The sequence below is a fragment of the Pyxicephalus adspersus genome, chromosome 3 (assembly GCF_032062135.1).
Source record: "Pyxicephalus adspersus chromosome 3, UCB_Pads_2.0, whole genome shotgun sequence".
Taxonomy (NCBI): Eukaryota; Metazoa; Chordata; class Amphibia; order Anura; family Pyxicephalidae; genus Pyxicephalus; species Pyxicephalus adspersus.
This window is the reverse complement of record NC_092860.1, coordinates 16125658-16150595: the sequence shown is the minus strand read 5'-3', so window position 1 is coordinate 16150595 and position 24938 is coordinate 16125658. Positions and strand designations below refer to the sequence as shown.

At 39.8% G+C, this 24938-nt stretch overlaps 1 long non-coding RNA gene across 3 annotated transcripts; it reads right to left on the bottom strand.

Annotated features, from left to right (window-relative positions):
• Positions 1–29: 29 nt before the first annotated feature.
• On the bottom strand, positions 30–23136 carry LOC140325716 (uncharacterized). Of its 3 annotated transcripts, XR_011919721.1 has the most exons (5): positions 22955–23136; positions 16419–16466; positions 10407–10475; positions 5824–5890; positions 30–3352 (listed from the first exon to the last, which is right to left on the bottom strand). It is a non-coding gene; the product is annotated as an uncharacterized lncRNA (long non-coding RNA). The 3 variants fall into 3 exon arrangements; XR_011919719.1 differs by lacking the exon at positions 30–3352 and having other exon boundaries at positions 5824–10475; XR_011919720.1 differs by lacking the exons at positions 30–3352; positions 16419–16466 and having other exon boundaries at positions 5824–10475.
• Between the last annotated feature and the right edge of the window lie 1802 nt (positions 23137–24938).

The following is a 24938-nucleotide window of genomic DNA, read 5'->3' as shown; positions in this document are numbered from 1 at the left end:
CTGCCTATGAGAGGCTGGGGCAATCCAGGTCTATTTTTTCACTCCTTATTGCAAAGCAATTAACCCACTGATGAACCCGCTGAGATTCCTCTACAAAATGAACCTAACCGCAGCATAATCTGTGAATGATGTGATTTATTGATTGTGGGAGAGCTAGCCAATGAAGAGTGTATCAGTATTATACACAGAGTAGCATGTCCATCTGTATTAAACACAGAACACTGCATGCATAGAATAACATGTGCAATGCAATGTATCTAAAAAGCCACGCATAGTAGTGTTTGTGAACCTTTATTATGGGAACATGGTGTCAAATTGTGTTGAATTGCGCAGTATGGATTAGGGCGCTGCAACATCATGGGGTGGAACAGCAAAATTTTAATAGCACTTGGAGAGCTGAGTGATGAGTGGTGAGTGCAAAGTGCACCATGGTGAAAATTGGTAATTTGGCATAATGAGATGTGTACAGTATATATTTATAATTCTGTCATGTATAAAGGACTGCCTTGGAGAGACAGAGTGGGGAAAGACTGTCCTAGAATAACAAAGAGAGGGGGGGACTGCATGGGGAACACTAAAAGGTTGTCCTAGAAAAGAAAACACTTCCCTAGGGAGAAAAGCGAACTGAAGAGAAAGACAGCCAGGGTAACTTTAAAAGACCTCTGCCATTCAGGGCACCAGAGCTGTTCAATCAGTCTAGGCTGACCGAGCAACAGCATACCTCCTTGTAAAGCCCTGATTGTTAGCAATATCCACCATACCATCAATGATTTTAAAGTGGTGCTAGCCCCTTTCTTTCCACACTAATTTCAGTTCACTGGGCTCCTTCCAATCTCTAGGCCCCATAACCACCACCAGTATTCCTATGTCCTTGGTATTACATTCCAGTGCCATCTGTCATGTAACTGTGCGTGAGTAGAAAAATAACTGGATATTTTGTGCTATGCTATACGGGATAAAACATTAAACCCAAGACAAGAAATAGGGGCATCCCTTAGCAAGAGCATGTAGGCAAAGGACACACCATTGAAACACTGAGAGTTTTTTTGGACCATGAAGAAAGAATACACAAAAAACAATTGGTTAAACTCAAATGCTTTTTTGCCACTACTTTTTCTTTGTAAATGACTTTTCAAATAGAACTAATTAAAAGATGAATAAAAGGTTTAGTGTAGTATAACACATGTAATCATTAAATATTACAAAACTGCAACAGTATATATATCTGGTAGGATTTTACAAACCAAAGAAAAACAATGGTCAGCACTAAGGATATGGATATTGTGGTCCCACAGAGCCCGTAAATGTGTCATTTATTTATTACAGATTTCAAATACCTGTTCATGTCTATTTTAAACTGTACACATTGAGCAGGAGCTATGACAGTCAAATTTGGTATTACCTGTCATTTGTGTAATATGAAAGGGATCGTTGTCATATTTTATTATTTATTATTTTATTATTATTACATTTTATTAGAAATTATTATTTATGCATACTTCTGCAATTGTGCTATCTGTATGCAAAACTGTATGCTGTGCACATTGCAAGGCAGCTATCTGTATACAGTATTTAGGCAGCACTTTGGCTAACTTGGCCTGAAATGATAGGGCTTGGTATAGAGGTACATTTCAAACATGAATAATAATGTGATTAGGTAAAACTGAGATGTTTCCTGGTCCTACTGATTTTGGTACTGGTCATATTTGAACTATACATCCACATTACAGTTGGAAAGAAAAAAAATAAATTGAATTTAGGCAGAAGTACATAAATATATGCTCATTTTTTGCCTTGCATACTGCTGTCTGCTGCTATTACTGAGATGCTGTGGTATTTTTACAGGTGCTAATAAAGCCTACCTCCCCTTAATGTGTGACAATGACATGTGTAACCAGTGGGATGTTAATTAATGTGAGAAATGGAAAGAAACACTGTTACCTTCCAGCTCACCTTTCCCTTATCAGGTTATTAGCAGTCAGCAATGGAAACAACGAGACTGTGAAAAAAAGGGTGCAACCTTAGGGCTCGCTGTTAGAAATAGGTACACATCCTAGCAGGTATATCATCAAACTGTTCGGGGTAAGTGTTCATGGGCATTCTTTTCCTAATTATCGAGTTTGTGTTTAAATCACAAGAAAAAAAAAAATAATAAAACAGCAGGAAACACAAGAAAAGGTTGTGTTTGGCCTGCATTGCATTCATTTTAATGCTCCCCAATAGGACATGATGTATGAAAAGAAAGCAAGTCAAACACAACCCCAGACCTGGGAAGACTGTAGGGTTGACCCAGCAACTCCAGATTTTTTAGCCAGGTTGGTAGACTTCAAGATTAGATCCCCAAATCTCCAGTTCTCCCCCTGCCCCAACCTGTCGGATAAAGGCTCTGACAGCAGCTGCATTGATTTCCCCCCTGCCTGTCATTAGAATCTGCCTGTTACTGATTAATTTCACTGTCCTAAAGGGACATGTTACTGGTAAATCCGTCTGTCACTGGAGTATCTGAATATTGTTGGAATGTATCTTGTTGACAAGTGCCTTCTCTTCTTATTATCTGCATGTCATTGAGATTGGCCTCTGGTTCATAAAATCCATATGCCTGTTTCTGGTATAATCCGTACCTGATTGGTAAGGCAGGTTCTTTATCCTGAACACACCCACTTTAACTTGACCGTGCTGCACTTCAGTTTGGTGATGCGAAATATTTTGGACAATGCTTGCACCACTGTACCATTTAAACTTTACACAAAAAAATCCTCCGAACTCTTCAGTGGTTCTCAAGTATACACAGCTCCTGAACTGGCATTACAATAAAAGTCACTGGAATATTACTGACATAAATAGATTTATGAACAATTAGATTAAACATCACCACTTTACATATAATCTTATAAGTTTTACAGTGTAGCAGTTATATAGTATATGTTCCATCAATTTTAAAACAAAAAAGTAGAGCTTTTAGCTCTAACCCTAACCCTAAATTGTTAATTTCTATTGACTATCGGGTACCATTAAGTTAGGCTAAGAACCGTTTTTACGCACAAAAGTCTTACTTCAAAGCCACAGCTCTAATCTCCGGTGCGTCTTCCCTTGCTCGCAGTCTATTTCATTCTAGTATGCAATGTTTATTTAACTTCAATATCTCTATCCCTAAAGTATAGCATGCTCTGGAGACTGAGGGGTCCTCTTCAGGATATCATCCCACAGGGCATCCTTGAGGGTCTAATTTGTAAAATCCATGAAACCAGGGTAAAATCCACCCAAAGATGCAAACAGCTTTTAAACTAGGTTATTGCTGCAGGTGGGCCTCTTGGCCTTGCTTGTGGGATCATCTTCACTTCTTTTTATTCTGCTAATGAGACAGAAGCAGATATTTACCAGGAAGAAAGGGAAAATTCAATATTATATTGATTTATCTGTGTGAGTATTTGAATATCATTATAATTAACTATTGCAAAATCATGGTAAAACAGTGTTGAAAGCTTATCAGGTATGATCTTCTGCCAAAAAACTTCTATGTCTCGTGACAGAATAAGGTTTGGCCTAAAGTGGAGCTAAGATCTACTTTTATAAATGCTTGATCAGGTTATAAATGCAGAAAGGTACAGGCGATGTCCTTTCTGTAATATTGTATCTAACCACTCCGGGTTTCAGGACATTTGTTGTTCTGGGTTTGATGCACATATGCAGTGTCTGCCTTGGCTGGCAATCCCGGCTTCCCTTACGCGTGCCAGGGATAAATGAACTAAGTCATCTTAGCATGGCCAATCAAGGTGGTTGAAAATCGTCTCTGGGGAAAATGGAGAGAAGGAAGATGGCGGCACCCTGAGAAGGAAAATGGCAGCACCACCGTTAAAGGACATGTTTGAGGAGGTTGCCATTAGATCTCCCATTTTCTTAAAATGATAAGTATCCAGCTGTCCTGCTGACCCCATGGCATGAAAATGCATGACATTGAGCTCAGACATTGAAGTTTTGTTCAATTAACTTTTGTTTGTTTTTTGAATCGACATATATGCTTGTGCATTGTATGATTAAAGCATACCTAAACTTAGAATTATTATTTTACATAAAAGGGTAGACAACCCTTTTATTTAAAATAAACATTTTTTTTTTTTTTTTTTAAAGGAGCACCGCTCCTTTAATTCTTGATCGCCTAGGAGCCCTTTCAACAATAGGGAAGAAAATTGCCAATATTACACATGTGCAGTCCGATTGGCAAGTTCCCAATCTACGCCACTCAATCCCTGCACAGTGTGAGATCAAGTGACGCAGAAAGAAGAACCCGGAATAAGAGAGAAGAAGATGGCGGCATCCGAAGACAGATACCCGGACCGCGCGAGACCTGATAGAACAAACCTCCCAACGTATAGACTGATATTCGGGATTGAAGACAGGTGTGTTTTTTTGGTTTGGGTTTACTTCTGCAGTTTACTGCTGAAGCAGCTTGGAGAACTGCAAAACATCTTAAACAGTACAAGTCTAGTTGAATGTGACTACTACTAAATACATAATGACCTGGAAAACCTTCATGGGTGAGAGGATATTCCAACTTTAACATTTGTCATTGGAAAAAAGAGGTGAGGGAAAATGGGACATCTCTTACAGTGACAATGTTCCATTTATTTTGAAGATATTTCCTTTCACTTTAACCATGGAATTGGTACAATAATAAATAAATGTTCCCTTTAAGCGTTCAGACAGCAATAAAGATCCAAATTCATAGTATTCCATTGAGTTCCATTTTAAATCTCTCCAGTCTGATTGTGCAATGTTCTGGCTATGTGTGTCTTCTCAACCAGATATTTTTAAATGTAATGGGTTGCATAGGTAAATTGCCCTACATTGCTGTTGGTGCAATGAGATAGAAATGTGTGCGTTTGCTCCAGAATAAGAACTGTCCAGGGTACTTTTCAATGGTATGGCAAAGCTGAACCATGTATTATTCAGCTCAAAAGGTCACTATGAATGAGACTGCTGTACATCATCTAAAATGATCAGAAGGAGCAGATCTGTCATCTTTCAACATACACTATTTGATTACAGATCCATTCGTGCTAATATATATAGTGATTTCCAAACAGCAAGATATCAAGAAAGAATGCTGAGTTCCCTTTATAACAGATATGGATTTGCTTACTGTGGCTTACATCTAACAGATGGTCTTTCAGTTCGGTGAAGGTTAAGCGCAAGTCTTATCTCTCAGTTCTCAGGGCATCTGTAACGTATCATGCCTTTGCTCAGGGGTGAAATTTGGGTAAAGTGAATTGTAAATAGCCTATTGATATTAAATGATGTTTTCCCAACATTGCAATAACGCTTGCTTTGTTTGTGGGAGAGTTTATTGCTTTTTGGGATCAATAAGCGCGGTAGATTTGTAGGGGGAATTAGCATACTGAATAACAATTAGGACAAAAATCAATGACATTCAGACATATAAGTGACTCCAGGTAATCCCAGAGGCGCATTTATTTTTTAAAATGTAATACAACTCATTTAGAATTCCTGCGAGGGGGGAGCACCGGAGACCAGAACAGAGCTTGAAAAACAGGCAAAATGAGCTGGGTATTTTTTTTTTATTTGTTCCTGGCAGAGAAACTTATTGGGTAGATGATGAAGCAATAAAGCAGGCCGTGAAATTCTGTCTGAAGAGGAAAAAAATGTATATATAATGCCAGGATGTAGCCAGCTGATGTGTAGAATTTCTAAGTGGTATTTTGTTAGGCACAGGGTAGCACAGTGACCCAGCCATCACGAAAGTGACCTGGCATTGTTGTATGAGCTATGGATGATTAAACATTCAGAGTAGGATGAATAAATTACCTCAATAGTGCTGTGAGGCAGCAAGCTAGTCTGTTCAAAGAAAGAGGCCGAGTAGATCATCAGTCTTCTAGAACAAAAATAAAAAAAACTTTGTAACATTAATTGAAACCTTTAAAGCTGAAATCTAGGCGGATAAAGAATACTAAAATAAATTCAGTTTTTTTTAATTAATATTAATCTGTAATGGAATTGGCAGTGTAACTATATAAATCCGATTTGGTTTAAGCCCGTTGCAGTCTTTTTACAGCCGAGCTCCAACAGAGAAGAAAAGAATGAGCACAATGAGGCAATCAATTGGGGTGCAATGCACAGAGCATGTTGATAGAAAAGCAGAGCAGAGTGACTGAGATGATCTTATCAATGTGCTACTTTTTCGTTTACTGTTCCATTAAAGTATGGGGTTTGGGAGGAGAACTGTAAGTGGCTACAGCAGTAAATCAGGTATACTCATCTACCATACAGTGCTGTTTGCTGCATTGGAGAATTGTGGAAATCTCATACACAAGACAAATCCTTTGGCAGGTAAAACAGCTTTCATATATGTCTATATTATTTTTGTATTTAACTATTTATCTGGAATTCAGCATAAAATGTGATGCTTTTTTACTTTTAATCTATTGCCATTGGAAACATGTCTCTGTAAAAGATCTTGCTGGCTAACATAGTGGCAAGACATTACTAAATTGTTTAAATACAGCTGTGTGCTTTTGAGTACATAGGTCAGGAACCCCTGGGAGTCTAAGATTACGAAGGCTGCCTTTGTTACACTGCTAGACCACAAACCACTGTTTAATGAGATTTGGTAAAAAAGCAATGGTAAGAGGACCTGATGATGAGGACCTTGATATCTTATCGGTGTTGCTAAAACTCAAATTCTGGCACCAGTATAAACAGGACCGCAGCAAACAGGAAGTTTTTGACAAATAGGTAATGAAGAAGAAGCATGGGCAAAATAAAGGACAGGGTCAGGAACAGAGATACAGGAGGGTAAGGAATCAGTGACAAATGCAGGGTCAAAGGACAAGTTAAAGCTAACAAAGAACAAGGCAGCAGACAGGAGTCTAATCAGAAGAGCAGCCTTGAGTCAGTAACAACACAGAAGGCATCCTAAAAAAGTAAGGAACAGGAAATCCAGAAGCAGGTCACAAGCCAAGCTGGAGAGGTAGCAGGAATCAACAGATCAGGTCATGTGTCGTTGGTCATAGATTACTGCTGAAAAACATTCAGGTCTGAGGCTAGACTCTACCTAAATTTACTGAATTGTACCACCAAAGCAGAATGTATGCACTTGCCTGTCCACACGCTGCTATAGAAAGAGCCACTTGATAGAAATGAAAACAATGCATGTGGCTGTGCCAATTCACATGGCTAGTATTTATTAGTATTAATATTATTATTAATAAACAGGATCTATATAGCGCCAACATATTACGCAGCGCTGTACATTAAATAGGGGTTGCAAATGACAGACTAATACAGACAGTGATATAGGAGGAGAGGTCCCTGCCCCAAAGAGCTTACAATCTAGTACAAACTTTCTAACATTTTTGGACACTGTCTGTTTGGGGGGCTTTTATGGGACCCTCCTGTTTGACCAAGTCCCATTTGTTTATTAAAACCTTCTTAGTGGATTTTGTTAACAACTATAAGCTTAGGATAGGTATCAGTGGTAACTAACCTTCATGGCAGTAATCAAAGCCTTGTGTGCATTTCGTTAATAGTATTCAAGAAGGTTCTACAGTGACAGAGCAACCAAGCTAAAGAATAAAGACACACATGCTAGAATATTTTCCTCTGTGATGAAAGATTGTGATTGTTAGGGAAAAAATCAAGAATGAAAAAATCAAGCATCAACCTGTCCTGACCAATGAGAGACTCGCTCATTCTTCCCCATCCATTCCCAATACAATTGAACAGTGCTGTGTGTACAGCTCCTGTTGGTTCTAGTGTCACTAGACTAAGTGTCCAGTGTCAAGAAATATTGTTTCCAGCGGTTAACACAGGTACTTGCAGTTATTTTCCTACAGTGAAGTACTGTATGTTTTAAAACTGTTGGAACTCAAATGATTGAATGATTGTTTGGGCAGCAATTATTTAAGACATTGTCTCTCACTTTGGGCAGTACACTTTAAGCATTATTGCAATATTAGAAATATTTTGGGGCACTTCAGGTTCACTTTGGAGCCTATTCAAGACCTATGTGCCTTCCAGCTATTTATGTCACTATGGCATTGCTGACAAATAGACTGAAATAAATCAGCTGTCATTCAGCATATCTGCATCTTACTGTGGTACTTAACATTAACAACTTAAGCTCATTCAATTTAGTTCCAAACACATTCTGAGTTTCCAACTTTGAGTAAAAGACTTTTAAAGCAGCCATAAGTGCCACCCCTATAGATAAGAGATGGAGTCTCTTTGGTCCATTGATATTGGCTTGACTTATGTAAAGGAAGTTAGGCTTGGGCCTACCATATTCTTCTTTTAAACTCCCCAGGTTTTAGGTGGCTTAATGAGAAATAGTGAGCCGGTAGAGAGTGGACCAGAACCTGACTTTCTATACTGAAGTCAACATTTGCGTAGCTGAGCACCTTGGTTTTTAGGGCTCTAGAGATGTTGTATGTATTCATCAGAGCAGCAGATGTACTCCTTCCAACTTCCCAGGCCCTGCCAATGGTTCAGAACATTAAAGGGTGTTCTTACTAACCAATATTAAGGTACTGAGAAGGTAGGCTTGAGCTGAGGTTATTTGCTGAAAAGACAACTTGGATAAAGGAGCACCTTGCATAATAAAACTCCCAGCAAGTGAGTAGACAAGTGAAAATATAGTCAGCAACCTCTAGGCATCACTTGTATAATTTCTACAGGTACACTGTGAGAGTGTTTTTCAGGAACATCCACGAAAGTGAAAAGGAGAAACTGACTTACAAGTTCCACTCAGGAATAGCAGTAAGCTTTCTTCTTTAGCCTTGGACATACACGACCGGCTTCTATGCCTGCCAGAAATCAATTTTCAAAGTAATGTCTGTGTTTTCCTCTGTGTTGAGCTAGTTAATAACCATTGCTGGGGGAATCAATCAATTCTACGATATCTTATTACTTACGCTAATTTAATCACAAGGAACGCATCATTTCCTCAGTTCACAGGGTTATTTGTAAAGGGAGGGAGAAGGGGGCTGCTTCTTGTAGACTGGGATTTCAGAGCAACTGTGCAACTTTTCTACCATGTCAGCTAAAGCGCCCACAGCTCCGCAACATAATGTGCATTAACAGTTTCACATCCAGCTACACATATGGCACTAAATACCCTAACAACCTTTTACCCTAACAGCCATTAGTATAGAAAATATCCAATGAAATCCTGGGGTTCTTAAAGTGAGATTTGATGACCTAAATTCAGAAGATTACCTAACAGTTCAACCTTTACCTAACAGGATTAAAACTGCATCTGGCCACACACGTATACAGCAAAGTTATACAAAAGCCAGCTGTTTTGGGCTTTCTGACCATTATAATGGTTGAAATATGATTGTAGATTCAAGTTGATAGTATCATCCTCCATTGGTCTTTTGTCATATTGACTAACCTATTTTTAGGATAATAGATGTGCATTTCAGGCAAATAATGGATACACAAGACACGCCACCAAAATATAATAATCTAATAATATTAATCATCTTTATATAAGGAATATAGTTGCATAGCATGCTTAAAGAAAACATTGATTCAAACTAAAGCCCATTGAATGTTATATAGTGGAAAGACTGAAATACTGAATGTTGTGAGGTATTCAAATACAATTCCTGCAGGTACTAACATTAGGGATCATCCCTCACATGCATGCATAACTATTAGGTACAAATTTATTAGGGAAACAGTTGTTCTTTAGTCATCTAGATTTACCAATCACCAAACAATGTCTTTTCCTTGCTCTCCTAGGCTATTGTTGTTTGCTGATGCTGTGTATTCACTGTAGCAGTCACTGCCTTGCCCTGTTGCCTTGATGTTCCATTGTCTGTCTTCTTTATCATGGGGCCAGCATACTTGAAGTTCAGCCTCAGTATCAGTCCAGCTGAGATTATTGGTGTTGTTTGTTTACATGAGCTTGCACCAATTTTCTATTTTTGTAAACTTCAAAGAGTCACTGTCAATTGCTTAACCCTTGCAAATTTTACTCACCTATCCATTCTCTCTTGCCACTACCTGTCCAGTCACAAGCTGGGGGCAGGAACAAGCCTACTAAGTGCTGTTGAACTGCAGCATAAAACGTAAGCTCTGCAGGCTAACTGTGCTGCCCAGTAGTCAATTGGTTTGTTAAAATTTGGCATAACTATAGATTTTGGTTTACTGGTGGATGTATTATATATTCATATGTATTTAGACCAGTGTTTCTCAACCAGGGTTCCTCAAGTTGCAAGGGGTTCCTTGAGCAATGAGCAATTTATGTCTCACAGGTCAGTTTAATTGACACCAATGATCTTTTTGGCTATATAAAATTGCATTCTTCCCACCGGACAAAAATAAAGGAGGCATTCACCCCATTAGCCACCAGACACATGCACTGTGAGCTGTGGATATAGTACCTATAGCAGGGGTTCAGATGATATGTTTAAAGCATAAACAGTAAGTTTCCTGGTTCTTGATATTTTGTACTGCAATAAAAAACAAAAGAACCAATTTTAGTACTTTAGCAAACTACAACATATAGCTGTGATCATGAAGCTTGTCTACCTCTGCAAGATAAAGATGTTGCCCAAAGCAATAAATATGTGTCATTTGTAATTTTATAGTGCAAGTAATTGGGTCAGTAAACCGAAAAGTGCTATTTTACTTATAGGTACAACTGGCTAAACTCCTGTTCATATACTGTATGTCTTGTATGCTGCAACATCGAGATGTCCATAACTCCCAAAAATATTTCTGTCCATTTGGAAGTTTTGATTGTCTCTGATTCCCCTTTGTTTGTTTGAGCTCTTCCTTTTACATTTTACATAATATAAAATACAATAAAATTCAGTAGGATGAGTAGGACCCCTTCATAATAGCCAAAGCAAGAGTGCTAAGGGAGAAACTAAGTATAGAAATTGTACTTGTTAATACAAAACTGTTAGGTGGTTTACCTTAGCAAATCTAACATTGCTAACACTGAAGTAGTAAGGTGACCCTTCTTGTAAATGCCACAGTGATTCTAATAGTTGATCCCAAGATATCATAGTCAATATATTTTAAAGGAAACAAATCTACTATGAAAAGCATTTTCAAGCAAGACATTTTTGAACCTCTTTTAGCTACATATTTCCCAAGTTAAATTTTGAGACACTTTTTTTCCCATGCGGTACACCTTGTGGTGGTACATTACTGACTTTTTCCCTATGATTCCCAAAAGACATTTCCTGGTAACAAAATGCCCTTTGCTTGAAAGAAATTCCCCTTTTTTTGCTGACAGTATTTCTCTAACTAGCCACTTCCTTTTTCTTCTCCAGGGTAGTTGATGTGGTCATCTTCTCATAAACAAAAGTAAACAGTTAAAACTTTTTGAGACATAAAATACCTAAACTTCCTGTTCAGTGATTAATAGATACCAGAACACATGGCACTGCCCTTCTAATGCTCATGTATGAAGCATTTACCTTGGAGTTCACAAGAACTCAGCTGGATTCCCACATGTTCAATGGCATGTACATGTTCCTAAGGGAATATGGGTAGCAAAAAAATGTTCTCTACTTCTTGAAACCTAATCTTTGTAGAATGTCATATTTATAAATATGGAAACAAACTTCTAAAAATTAAGAATAGAGGTACTGTATTAGCATTAGGCAGTAATCAGAAGCTCTGTTCACTTTTCTTTCTAAAGGGGCACACTGAACACAGCTGAAAAATTGTCAAACAGAAAGTTTGAAAAAAAACATCACTTATCTCAGATGTAGACTATCGTATTCTACACTTTCAAAGTAGAGGACAGTATCCGGCAATTTATAAAGTGGTATTCAAGCTGATAAATATGGCAAATAAGACAAAAAAGATATAAAAGTGACAATCATGTTTAAAAATGTCAATAAATAGGACAAACTAAAGTGGCATTATTTTTGTATAACTGACCATTCTTCTGGGTGTGTCCTGTTCACCCCTTTATAAAAAGGCTCTATAAAGTCAAGAGCATTTACCAAGGAACCCAAAGTTTGTTTTATGCTTTCTAGATATACTGTACATTTTTTGTGCAAGAACAATCACAGAAATTGTGGTCTCTTTTTGAACATGTTCCAATAACTCTTACATCTCCCCATAGTAAGGTCATCCAGATTTCTCTTTATTATAGTTTTGCCTTTCATAAGGAAACAGATAGTGTAGACAAAGTGAAAAATGATTGGTTTCAATAATTGCTAATTGACAGACTCAAGCCTCATACAGACACTATATTTAGTGCCTGAGACATTTTTTTGTGATTGTCTCAATAAAAATAGTGGTAATGCAGTGGTCCCACAAAATATTTTAGAAAGGGCAATGCGGGAACTTAAAAAACGACCATCAAAATCTGGTATTCACTACAGGGAGGATACAGCAGGGATGCAGCTGCCAAAACAGCCTTTTCTCTACTGCTGATCCACTTCTGACGCTTCCAGCTTCCCCCTTGTAGGTATTTTTGATGAAGGATTAGCATGTGCACTCTGACTGCTCTGTGGCTACTGAGCTCCATATGTGGCAACCAGCAATGCAGTGTGTGTTCTGACCTTTTTTTGGTGGCACAAATTATATTTTTCATGACTTTTTGCTACACCAGATCTTTTGTGGGATCTGACCAAATGAATAACCTTTGCTTGCCATGCATATTATTGAGCCTTGGGGGCCGATATCCCTGCTGCCGGTTCACGGGTTGTCCTTCCTTGGACTACTTTTGGTAGGTACTAGCCACTGGAGTTTCTGTGACCTAATCATCCAGCCACCACAATTTGGCTTTTGTCTTGCTCAGATCCTCACTTGTGCCCAATTCTCCTGCCTCCAACACGTTATCTGCAAGAACTGCCAGGTACCACTTTGCTGAGATTATCAATGGTATTCAGTGTAACTTGCCAAGAGGTGGTATACTTGGTGCCAAAACTTTAAATGTCTGGTTAAGTATGTTCTCCTAGGAAATATAATAAAAATTAAAACTAGGTCTAAGATGAAGGGTTAGACGTTTAAGCATAGTTTTTAGGATAAGGGTTAGGATAAGAGTTAGGTCACTTTCATTAACCAGGCTAGATTTTATTTGGTATTTTCAATCAACTTCTTTCACATTTATGTGGTGTGTTTTGCATCCTAATCTACAAAAATCAGAACATATTCTCACTGCTCATCCCATCCAAACAGACAAAAATAGGGCATATATTCTCACTGCTAATGTTACTATTTATTTACAGCTTAGTCAGTACACGTGCCTCACATCACTGAGCAATACAGCCAGTGTTTCTGGAAACCTTGCTCCTGCCAGACAGAGAAAAATTTTTAGCTGCCATGAACATGACTGGCCTTCATCAGTCACTATCGCAACACTGGGGACACTGTAAATGCCTTTCAATTTATTGTGAAAAAACTTGTTGGTTGATTGCATGTCGTAGCCATCGTCAGATAGCTTAGAATGGCTTTTTTGTATGACTGTGGGCAGTTCAGGCCCTGACACAAGTTATGAAGCGGCACAGTTCCTTTTTTTGACTTATATTTCTACATCTCTTTTGTGAAAGGTTCTAGTCTGCCTTCTTTGTTTTTTTATATACCATAGTTGGAGTATTTAGTATAGTGGAAGTTACACATTGTCCCAGCCAATAGTTATTGTCCTCTATCAGTGTCTTTCTAATGGTGAGCATGCCTGTCTTATTTGTGCTCCCTGCCTGATCAGGGCTTTGTATCAGAACTCCAGTAAATGGCCATACTACTTGTTGCTGCAGTGCAGAAGCTCAAAAAATTGTAGTCTAGTCATTGTTTTTGATATTCAGAAATGCCTATTCAATTATATAAGAATAGATTTTGACAAGAGGAATGACAGCATCTATCTTTCAGCCGTGGACACTACATGGTGTCCTGATATTGCAGGTAACCCCCCCTAAATGCTATTGACACTACTTCTATTATTATCTCATAATACATGGATTTGCTGCATCCTCTACTGCCCTTATATCAAGATGGGCTCCAGTCCCAAAGCTCTTGCAGTCCATATGAAATGAAAATGTGTTATTCAACACAGCAATTGTGTGCAATCCAAATCAGAGCCAACTGTCAGGATAACTCAGTGCTATCCAGTGTACATTCTGGCAGCAGAAATCCTGCCTTCTCCTCAGTCTCCGACACCGTAAACAACATCCAGTCATCCCCGCTAGTCTGCCCATCTCCTTCTTGCTGTAGTGTGTCACTTGTTCTATACCAGTCAACCAATTTTTCTAAGGATTGTTTCATGTGAATTACAGGAAACTTATGATTTTTTTTTATTTGTCAGTTTCGTTGTGCAGGAGAAATGCACATGAAAGTAATTACTCATTGTGGTTGGAATATTAGGTCTATTCACGCAACAGAACTGAATAAGGCAGTGAACAAAAAAGAAAGATCAATCTCCAAAAGTCAAATGACCTCCTCTCCTCCTATGAAGAAGCATTCATAGGTGCATTAAAGCTAAACTCCAGCCTTACCTTAAACCTTGCGCAGTTGTGGCTCCTGGCTTGGCCCTCTTTGGATAGTATATATTCTAATTATGCAGGTGCAGTATTACATTTTACCTAGGACAACTTGAATGCAAATACACCTTGTCTAAGAACACCCACTTCTCCAGATTAACATTCACCCCTCAAAGCATTTTGATATTTGCATACCTTCCTTACAGGAGCTAGTCCACCGGCTGGGGATTCTTAAAAGAACAAATGAGATATGGTGCTGTGTATTTGCTCCTCACACCAGGCATGATCTACTTTGAATAGGCCAATCAATGTGGATCACTGTATTTATACCCCACTGAAATATAACAGTTCTGACAGCGATTTCTGCTTTCCATTGTAAAAGAATTGCTTTGGTGGTGCCCCAACCTAAACATTTTCCCCCCCGGTCCTTTGGTTGGGGGGAGGTGAAAAAGGGATTCAGAAGTTGCAAAGGAGAGTAATGAAGTGAACAAAATGAACAGCTAGTGTGAATAGTTAGTCTCACTCACAGTTTAAAATGAAGATACTGATAGCCAATATGTTTGTAGAAGTTGTTGGCCTGAGATTAAAAGTGTCCTTTGAAGGGGGGCCCTTCCCTTTGCAGTTCTGTTCAAATAGCAAAGTAGGCCTTCAAAGTAAAGAACAAGTAAGGTTTAGGTATGTAATTTGCATCTATTTAACAGCCTAATATAGTTTAAAAGCATTGCTGGCATCAAAATCGGAGTGGCTCAGGAACTCATTAGCCGGTTTGAAATATTTGCCACTAATCAGTAGGGTAGACCTAAAAAGGAGTAGTTCTTTAACAAGGTTATGACTTTTAGTTGTGGTTGTGGTCCAAGCCAATGGACACCTTTTATTTGAAAATTGGCCAGTTTAAAGTTCTGGCCATATGTATGACCATGTAGTAAAAAACATTAGTAGAGGCAGCCAATATAGGAGCAGGCACAGGGAGGTGCAATGTGTGCAGCTGCACAAGTGCCCCATACCCTCCCCTGCAAGGGGCTCTCATAGGTGCAGTCACTTTGCGGGGGGGGGGGGGGGGGCAAGTCAGTTCTACGCAGGGCTGTTGGCTATGTCTTGCACTGAGCCAATGACCAAGCAGGCAATGCTGGGCTTTCCTATTAAAAACCCCAACATGCTCTCCTGAACGAGCAGCATGAAGGCCCCCTACAATAAATGTTTTTGTCAAATAAAGTATTTATATAAATAATAAAACAAATAAACCAGTTTATGCAGACATGAAAACTTTCTGGAAATGTTATTAAAGAAGGTCAAAATGGCCAAAAGCATTTATACACATACTTTTATTAAATTATGTCTATAGTTTACAGGATGGTTTGCAACCTGTCCAGTAAAAATGATACCATATACAAAGCATATACTTTGACAAAGGAGACGGACAGTCGCATCATTTTTTGTATATAAACCTAAAATGTAACTGGTGTGGATGAGCATGAAATATAAATTGATGAACAGGAGGGACATAGAACAGAATAGAAGATACCAGAAGAGCAAAGTAATAAAATATTACACAATAACACAATAACATAGGCAGAAGGTGAGGGACAAAATATGTGGTGCAGCAGAAAGGCAAAATAAATAAAAATAGTAATAAATGCACAGCATTTGTGAACATACATAACGGAAGCAAAGGCATATATTCCAGACTACTAGTAAAACAAAAATACATTAGGATAATAGAAAGGGAAGGTTAATATGGATTCAGTTCATGGTAAATGGTATGCAAATTGTCATTGTGAGGAAGACACACAGAAGATGTGACAGGACATGTTGAAGAAAATGAAGACGTTAACAAATAGAAAAGAAAATAGGATTTGAGTCCACTAATCAATCCATTCCCTTTTGACCTCACAATGGCCTATTGATCCTTTCTCCTGCAATGAACTGAACAAGCGATTAACAGTAATAACCCACCTTTATTAGCCTTCCCATGAGATCCCAAAAACGACAGGCAGGCAGTTTCTGTAACATAGATAAAGGATACAAAAGTATAGAAAGTAGAGGAGACTTTACTATAAGAAGCTACTATTGTATTACTATAAAAGGATACCAGATTTTTATATATATATATCTTTCAGATTCTTTTCACTTGTTGGGGTTATTTCCCCACAGTTCCTAGGTGACTACATCTTTTCCTAGGTGAAACAAAAAGCGCAGGAATCTCTCCAATGGATGCACTGGAGAAGACAGACCATTATGGGTGAACCTTCTGGAAATCTAACAAACATGCAATGGGCCTTGTCCAGCATTGAAAACATTTGTCAACTAATAGAAAACAATTTTAAAGAAATCTATTCCAAAGTTCTGGGATAACACAGGTTCACCCATGATAGTATGTCTTCTTTAGTCTTCTCTAGAGAGTTTTAAAAAGTCAGCCTGATCCAAAAAATAGAAAAAAAAAGCTAGAGGTCAACTTTGACATTTGGCTTATCTTATATATGAAAAATGATTTAATTAATTAAACTCCAAATGCAAATGAATAGTAAAAGAAATTAGTTATTTACTAATGATTTTCAACTAACACTGCGACTGCACGAAATTCAGACAGTCCATTTAGTTTACTCTAATTTAATTTAGCACCGACTAATGCCCTGCAGTAAGAATCTTCTTTTAGCCTATACTGTTGGTTTTCCTCTTCAGTATCATCAATCATTTTCAAGTTGGATTTTAACCTGACTGGTGGCTGTGGGAAACTTCTTAGTATTTTCCATTAGAGGGATATAGCAGTATGTGTATTTGGAAATAAATATCTTGCATTACCACTTTTGCTGCTTTTTTACCAGCTTGCAGACAAAAAGAGTGTAGGGTAGTGCAGTGGTCACCAACCTTTCGGACCTCACGGACCACTAAATTCGTAATTTTAAATCCGGCGGCGTGTAGTAGAAGCGAGTGCAGATGCGCCAGGCCTGGAATCCAGACCGGGCATGTGCATGGAGCCGTGTGTCACTCAAAGGGAAAGAAACTTCCCCCAGAGTGATGTGATAATGCCAGAACCTGCTCACTCTCCCATCACAGGCTCAGACCTGCTTGCTGGGGGGACAGTAACATCCTGGGGGGACAGTAGTGCAGGGCTATGGACACAACAAAAGTTGTGCCCATACAAGGGACATGATCGGCGGGGTCAGGAGAATGACCCTGCTGGGGAGCCAGTGCTCCCATCCCCCGCAAGTTCGGGGAGAAATAAAGAGGAGGTTCTTAATTAGTGAACGTGTTTGGGGATAAGATCAGTAGAGATGGTTAGAAGAAATGTAGGATGTGTCAGGATTATATATGGAAAAGGTATTATGATGGACAAAGTATTGATGAAGGTGGTGTGGAATTGAAGAATGAATGGAAGGGATTCTGTGGACCACCAAAAATTTCTTGACAACCGCTGGACTAGTGCAGTATGGAAGAATCTGAATGAAAAAACTGTACTGAACCAGTAGGCTAAACTACATTGCCTTATCAGTTGTCTAATTACAACATATAAAATTATCAGTGGTATGATTGCCAGTAGCAGAACCACCTGCAAAGACTCAGTATGCACCTAATCCCCATTTATTCTCCAACACATCTCACACACCTCTGCTGCTGCAATTCTGAACTGGTATTTAATCAAACCATCTCTTTGACTGAATCGTCATATCCCACTCCTGGAACTCAGCAGGTTTAGAAGTCTCACTTCAATCCAAATTACAGGCCGGCCTCTCATGGACTTCATTTTGCCACATTGTTTAATGTACGCATATGGTTCACAAATTATCTGTAGAAATGTGTTAATCACCCTGCTCTCTCTTTGTTTGCACTACTCCCTGTCCTCCCCAGTCTGATAACTCATTATCTCTCTGCTCCTTCACTCTCCTGATTTCTCTGTCTGTGCTCCTGCACCTTTTTTCTCTACTAATACTTACTGGTGACATCCCACCTAACCCTGGTCCCCCACACAGCCTTCCCTTTCCATATACTCTCAGCAAGACACTCCCTTATCCTAACCTCATCCCCATTCACCCTACCCGTAAGTTGTTACCCCCTCTCTCTGGCAGTCTATGGAATGCCCGATCTGTTGGCAATAAGAAAAACCTCCATACACAACCTTCTCCTTTCTAAATGTCTGAACTTTCTGGCTCTCACTGAAACTTGGCTTTCCTCCTCTGACTCTGCCTCTGCTGCTGCTCTCTCCTATGGAGGCCTGCACTTTACACATACCCCTAGACCTGGCAACAAAGTAGGGGGTGGTGTGGGTCCCATTCTCTCACCTACATGTACATACAGAGTCTCTCCTACCACACCCTCTCTCGTTTTCACCTCTTTTGAAGTCCACTCTGTCCATCTCTTTAGCCCCTTACCCTTCATTGTTGCTGTTGTGTATCGCCCCCTCTGGCCCAGTATCACAATTTTTGGATAACCTCCACACATTCTTTCCCATGACATGCCTTTCCTCATCCTTGGTGACTTTAATATTGCAGTGGATGAGCCCAACCTCCCTCCTCAGCCAAACTGCTCTCCATTACCTCCTCATTTGAACTCACACAGAACATCAATGGCCCCACACACATAGCCGGACACACTTTAGACCTGATATTTTCAAAACTCTGCAATCTCACCCTCCTTGACAACTCACCATTTCCCCTTTCTGATCACAACCTTATCACCTTCAATCTATCAAAATCCTGCCCCCCTTTTCCACACCTCAGACCTGCTCCATGGCAGAGAGATATCCATAACCTTGACCACAACCTTTTCTCAAACTGCCTTGTGTCACTAACACCCGCTCTCTCCATATTCACCTCCCCAGATGAAGCATTCACCCTGTTAAACCATTTTCATTCCTTGGCTTTGGATAAAGTTGCCCCTGCCACCTTCCGATACCCCCGCCCTGACAACCCCTGAACGTGGCACAACAATCACACCAAACAGCTACAAAAGACTGTTCGTGCAGCTGAGCACAAGTGGAGGAAATCTGGCCTCAGTGCTAACTTCATGGACTACAAAGCCAAGCTACAAATCTTTAACACTCAATGTCACCAAGCAAAATTATTTCACTGCTGTCATTTACTATCAAACTTTCAACCCACACAACCTCTTCTCAACAATTGACTCCCTCCTAAACCCCACACCTGCCCCCTCCCCCCCCTACAACAACCTTCTCTGCCCAAGACATAGCCACCTACTTTAGAGATAAAATAGACAAAATAAGACTAGATGGCTCTGATTTATTAAATTTCTTCAAGGCTGGAGAGAATACACTTTCTGCAATTAAGCTGGGTGTTCCAGCAAACCTGAAATGAAAGGAAAGTCAAGGATTAAAAACATTTGCTAACAAATAGCCAATGACTTTTAGGAAATCCATTCCAAGTTTGCTGAATTATGCAGCTTCACTGATTGAAAGTGTATTCTCTCCAGCCTTGGAGAACTTTAATAAATCAGGGCCGATGTCTCTGTTCACTGAGCCACTTCAACCATACCCACCCCTTCCACCTGTAAATCATCACTTGCCTCCCTAAGCCCCGTTAATGTGGATGAAGTCTCTTCTCTCATCATCTCCATCTACTACCTATCTGCTTGACCCAATTCCCTCTGATCTACTTCATGCCCATTCCTCCATCCTGGCCCCTGCCCTAACCCAACTGTTCAACCTCTCCCTTTCTACTGGTAAATACCCCTCAGCTTTCAAACGTCCCATAATTCTCCCTATCCTAAAGAAACCCTTACTGTATCCCTCCCTACCCTCTAACTACCATCCTATCTCCCTTCTTCCATATGTCTCCAAACGTCTTGAATGCCTTGTCTACAAAAGACTCACCGATTACCTGAGCACCAACTCTCTCCTTGACCCTCTCCAGTCTGGTTTTAGAGCTGCCCATTCCACTGAAACATCCCTTACTAAAGTGGCCAATGACCTCATCAGAGCCAAGTCTCAAGGCAACTTTTCCCTGCTCCTTCTCCTTGATCTTTCCTCTGCTTTTGACACTGTTGATCACCCCCTTCTAATACATCATGCGCTCCATTGGTATCAGAGACACTGCTCTCTCTTGGTTTGCTTCCTATCTGTCTGACTGGTCCTTTCAAGTTTTTTTCAATGGTAATTCCTCCTCGCCCACTCTTCTCCCTGTTGGTGTTCCCCAAGGGTCAGTCCATGAACCGGTTCTTTTTTTTTCTGTACACCTTCTCTCTCGGTAGTCTCATATCCTCTTTTGGCTAACAGTACCATCTGTATGCTGATGACACTCAGATCTATCTGTCCACTCCTGAGCTGTCTCCTTCAGTCCTGGATAAGGTCTCATTCTGCCTGTTAGCCATCTCATCATGGATAACTCAACCTGGATAAAACCAAATTCATTCTCATTCTCATCCCCCCCTCAAATTCCAAATCTCCCCCTGACATATTTCTAACTGTTAACAACACTGGTATTCGTCCCTCCCCTCAGGCACGTTGTCTTGGTGTCACCTTTGACTCTGCCCTCTCATTTACCCCCCATATTCAGAACATTTCCAGGTCCTGTCACTTTCATCGACGCAACATCTTCCGCCCCTACCTGTCCCCTGAGACCACCAAATTCCTTGTACACACTCCTATCGTCTCTCGCCTAGACTACTGTAACATCCTCCTCTCTGGTATTCCAGATCACTACACTGGCTTCCATTTCACCTTAGAATCAAATTCAATCTCCTTTGCCTTCAAATCCCTACACATTTCTTGTCCCACTTACATCTCTGACCTGGTAAAAAAAATACTCCCCCAGCCGCTCTCCCCGCTCCTACAATGACCTACTGATGACTTCCTCACTAATAACCCTTATCACACGCACGGATACAAGACTTCTCTAGAGCTGCCCTGACTCTCTGGAATGGTCTTCCTCGTCCTATTCAGCTTGCTCCTACTTTCTGCTCATTTAAAAGAGCACTCCAAACCCATTTTTTCAAACTCGCCTACCCATCTTCTTCTGTCTTTTGAAACCATCACTACTTCCCACCACTACATATCTCCTATCCTATTGTGTGTAAATTCCCCCACCTACTAGATTGTAAGTTCTTCAGGGCAGGGTCCTCTCCTCCTGTTTTACTGTCTGTTTTTGTTTGTCATTTGCAACCCCTATTTAATGTACAGCGCTGTGTAATATGCTGGCACTAAAATAAATCCTGTTTATTATTAATAATAATAATAATAATAATAATATTAATAATGAATTCATACATCAGATAATCGTCAGATGAATGTCGCAGAAAGATAATTCCATGGGAATGCACAGAAGTAATTCTCAGTCGGTCGTTAATCACTCTGCCAGGACCAGATTTATGCCCGAGACAAACACGGCTATTTGTGTTTGGTGGCAATCATCTGACGTGTGTACGTAGATTTATTGGACAGATCAGGGGCACAGTTCTGTGATTTGCCATCAAAGCACACTAAAAGTAGTATAGTAATGGACTTTAAACTTTTTCTAAGAGAAATATAGAGGCTGCCACTAATGACTTAATCCTGAAAATGCTAGTAAGGTTTCCTTTAGAAGGATACAAAATTATAGAGAAGCACAACTACCCAGAAGTGCAAGGGTTAATCTTGTTTCAGTTTTTGGATTCTAAAATAAAGCCTCTTCGAACTGTGACTGTCATACACAGTTACCTCTAGCAGGGGTAGCCTCCTGCAAGTCGGGCAAAGCTGTCATTAGGAAGGATTAGCATCACAAAGGAGCATCACCCCATGTTTCCGAAAATGCCATGCAAAAGTGACAACCACTACAAACACAGGAGAGGGCCCTGTCACACAGGGAGGTGACACCGAGGGGACTCCAGCACTGTCATGCTCTGACATCTCTCCAACCCCTCAACCCACGCTACCATTTCTTCTCTCCCACCTCCATTATCACCATCACAATATGTTAATAGGCACTTGTCAGGATTGGGATGAGGTGTAGTTGGTGATTACGCCTGGGGAGGCAGAGAAAACATGAGGCATCGTTCAGCTTCACAATAGGGCTCTTGATAAAGGTACAATTACAGATGACGAGTTTGCAAGAAACTTCTAAGACATTTTTCAGGCTGCAAAAAGATCCTCTGACACTTCATTCCTAGGCTGTCCTATGGAATCCTTCTTCTCAAGTGGCAAATTCTTAAAGGAAAAAAGACAGTGATGGACAGTGATTTTTATATTCTACCTAAAGCTCTAGAAAGCAAAGTCCACTCATTTTCTTAGCATCTCCTCCCGCTTTATATGAAGTATGTAAAAAAGTTCACCCGTGGGGAAAAAAAAGATAAAATACTTACCTCACGCTCAGTTTCTACCAATCTAGGTGCAATCTAAGTGGGTGGGAGCCCTTTCTTTTGCAAGGTATACTTTTAAATGGACTGATCATTGGTACTAGAAAGTCCACCACAGGAGTTATCTCTTTATCCTGCCAGCGGCAGGTTGGGGGCTTTGCCCTGGACTTAAAACAGAACTAAACCAAAAAGAAAAAAAGTACACCTACCTTTATTCCCAGAGGTCCCTCGATGGCGCTGATCCTTCCCACGATCTGGTCCCGCGTTGTCCTGGATTTCCTCTTCATCCCAGTGCTGTCGAGCATTGCGCAAGTGCGAGATCGGGTGACCTAGCCCTCTGTAAAGTGAAAAAAAAAAGAGCTGATCTCAGTGCACTTGCGTAAGATCTGCAAGTCTTTCCCTTAATAGAAAAAATGCCCCTTTTGCGCATGTCCAAGATCTCGGGCATGCGCAGAATAAGCACCCAGAGCCTCCTGGGATGCATGACATAGGTATCCCAGGAGGCTTTGCACTCCCATTCATTGCCCCTCCCTCCAATCAAGAGTGAAAAGGGAGGGAGCGTGTTAGGCTCATAGAAAATTGGCAAAATTGTTTTGACTGTCCTATGGTTTACTTCACATGTAACACATTTCAGGGAAACAGAAATTCCTAAGTGATAGTGTTAAATTACCACTCAGATTCCTACTGCCACTTCATTTGTATATTTTCTCAGCCAGGATGGGGCCACCCGCAATCATTCTTAAAGGTAGAGAATTAAGGACAATAATAATTAAGAATATTATTAAGAATAAGGTAAGTTTACACCTGAGCGTGCTTAGAACAAGTCATGTTGTGTGGGAGGAGGAGATGTTTTTTCCTGCCAAATTTGCTGGAAAGAATATTGTTAAATACAGTTTATTTTCATGTTAAATTGTGATATTCTTCTTTTCATTCCTGGAATGAGACTGAAAAATTGAATCTTTACTGTTGGCAGACAATTTTACAACACTTTTGTACTTTCTTTTTATGTTACAGTACAATGATGGCTGACAAATGAAAAAAACTTCCACTGCCACTGCTTGTACAGAGTACAGTGTGATTCAATTTTGCTAAAGCCAGAACAAGAAAGCCTAATGTCTGTACATAGGAGAAACAGGAGTGATTAAAAAAAAAGTCTGTATTCTGGAATTTTTCTTCTCTTCTGCCAGGGGATAACCACACTTAACCAACCCACTGCAGCTGCCAACATGGGAGGGCTGTTATGTGGCTGCCACATAAGCACATCTCTGCCAGGCTGCAGCTCAGAAAGCAGCCTATTAAGAAAAAAAATATAAGGGGAGAAAAGCAGCCCCCCACATTATTCCAGGAATCGTTATATCTGCCCACGTAATCCCAAAACCAACACAGAGAATAACGTTACATAACTGTATCAATAGGGGCTGTCTGTAGTCAGGAACTATTTTTTGAGCTTAGATTTTTATCTGAATTACTCTGAATTGTCAAAAAAAGTATTAGGCTTGTAATCAGATTCAGTATTTTATGTGATATGACCATGTGATAGTCCCATATGACCAGCAAAGTATCTTCATACCGGTTTCAGTTTGCTTGTTCTTCTCTTCTATAAAAAGTATAACTGGTATAAAAATACGAGAACCCCGAGGAGGTGGTTACTTTTAGCACACCTAATTTTATGAGATAGAAAAGAAGGCTCGGTTTTGAGGCAATGGGCAAAGAAAGGAGAAGAGCTGCAAAGGCAGAATTTATCGGGGCCCTTCTATTGCCAGCTAATGATTGGTGGATGTAGATGTGAGGGGATTACTGCAGGCTGCACATTTTTCCTGGCAGGAGTTTACAAGCAGGAGAAATAGATAAATGGGACTATAGTGTGTTTTGGAAAGGACTCAGTCAGCCTTCTTAGGTAGGGCCAAAGCCTGGCAGTATGTAGACCACTCTTATAACCAACAGCAATACTTATATATTTTTTTTTTATTGAAATATTTTTTCAATCAAAATGAAGAAAAAAAAACGAAAAAAAAAAAAACACGTTTTTATACATTTACAAAAATGTGAGTTAGAGAAAGTCAGAGCTTATACTTGCTATACATTGACCTCCCTGAAACCATATTATATTGTTACCATTTGGGAATTAACCACTCAGACACTAGAATTGGATTGTAGGAAGATAGGAGCGTCACATTTTTCATCATATCCAGT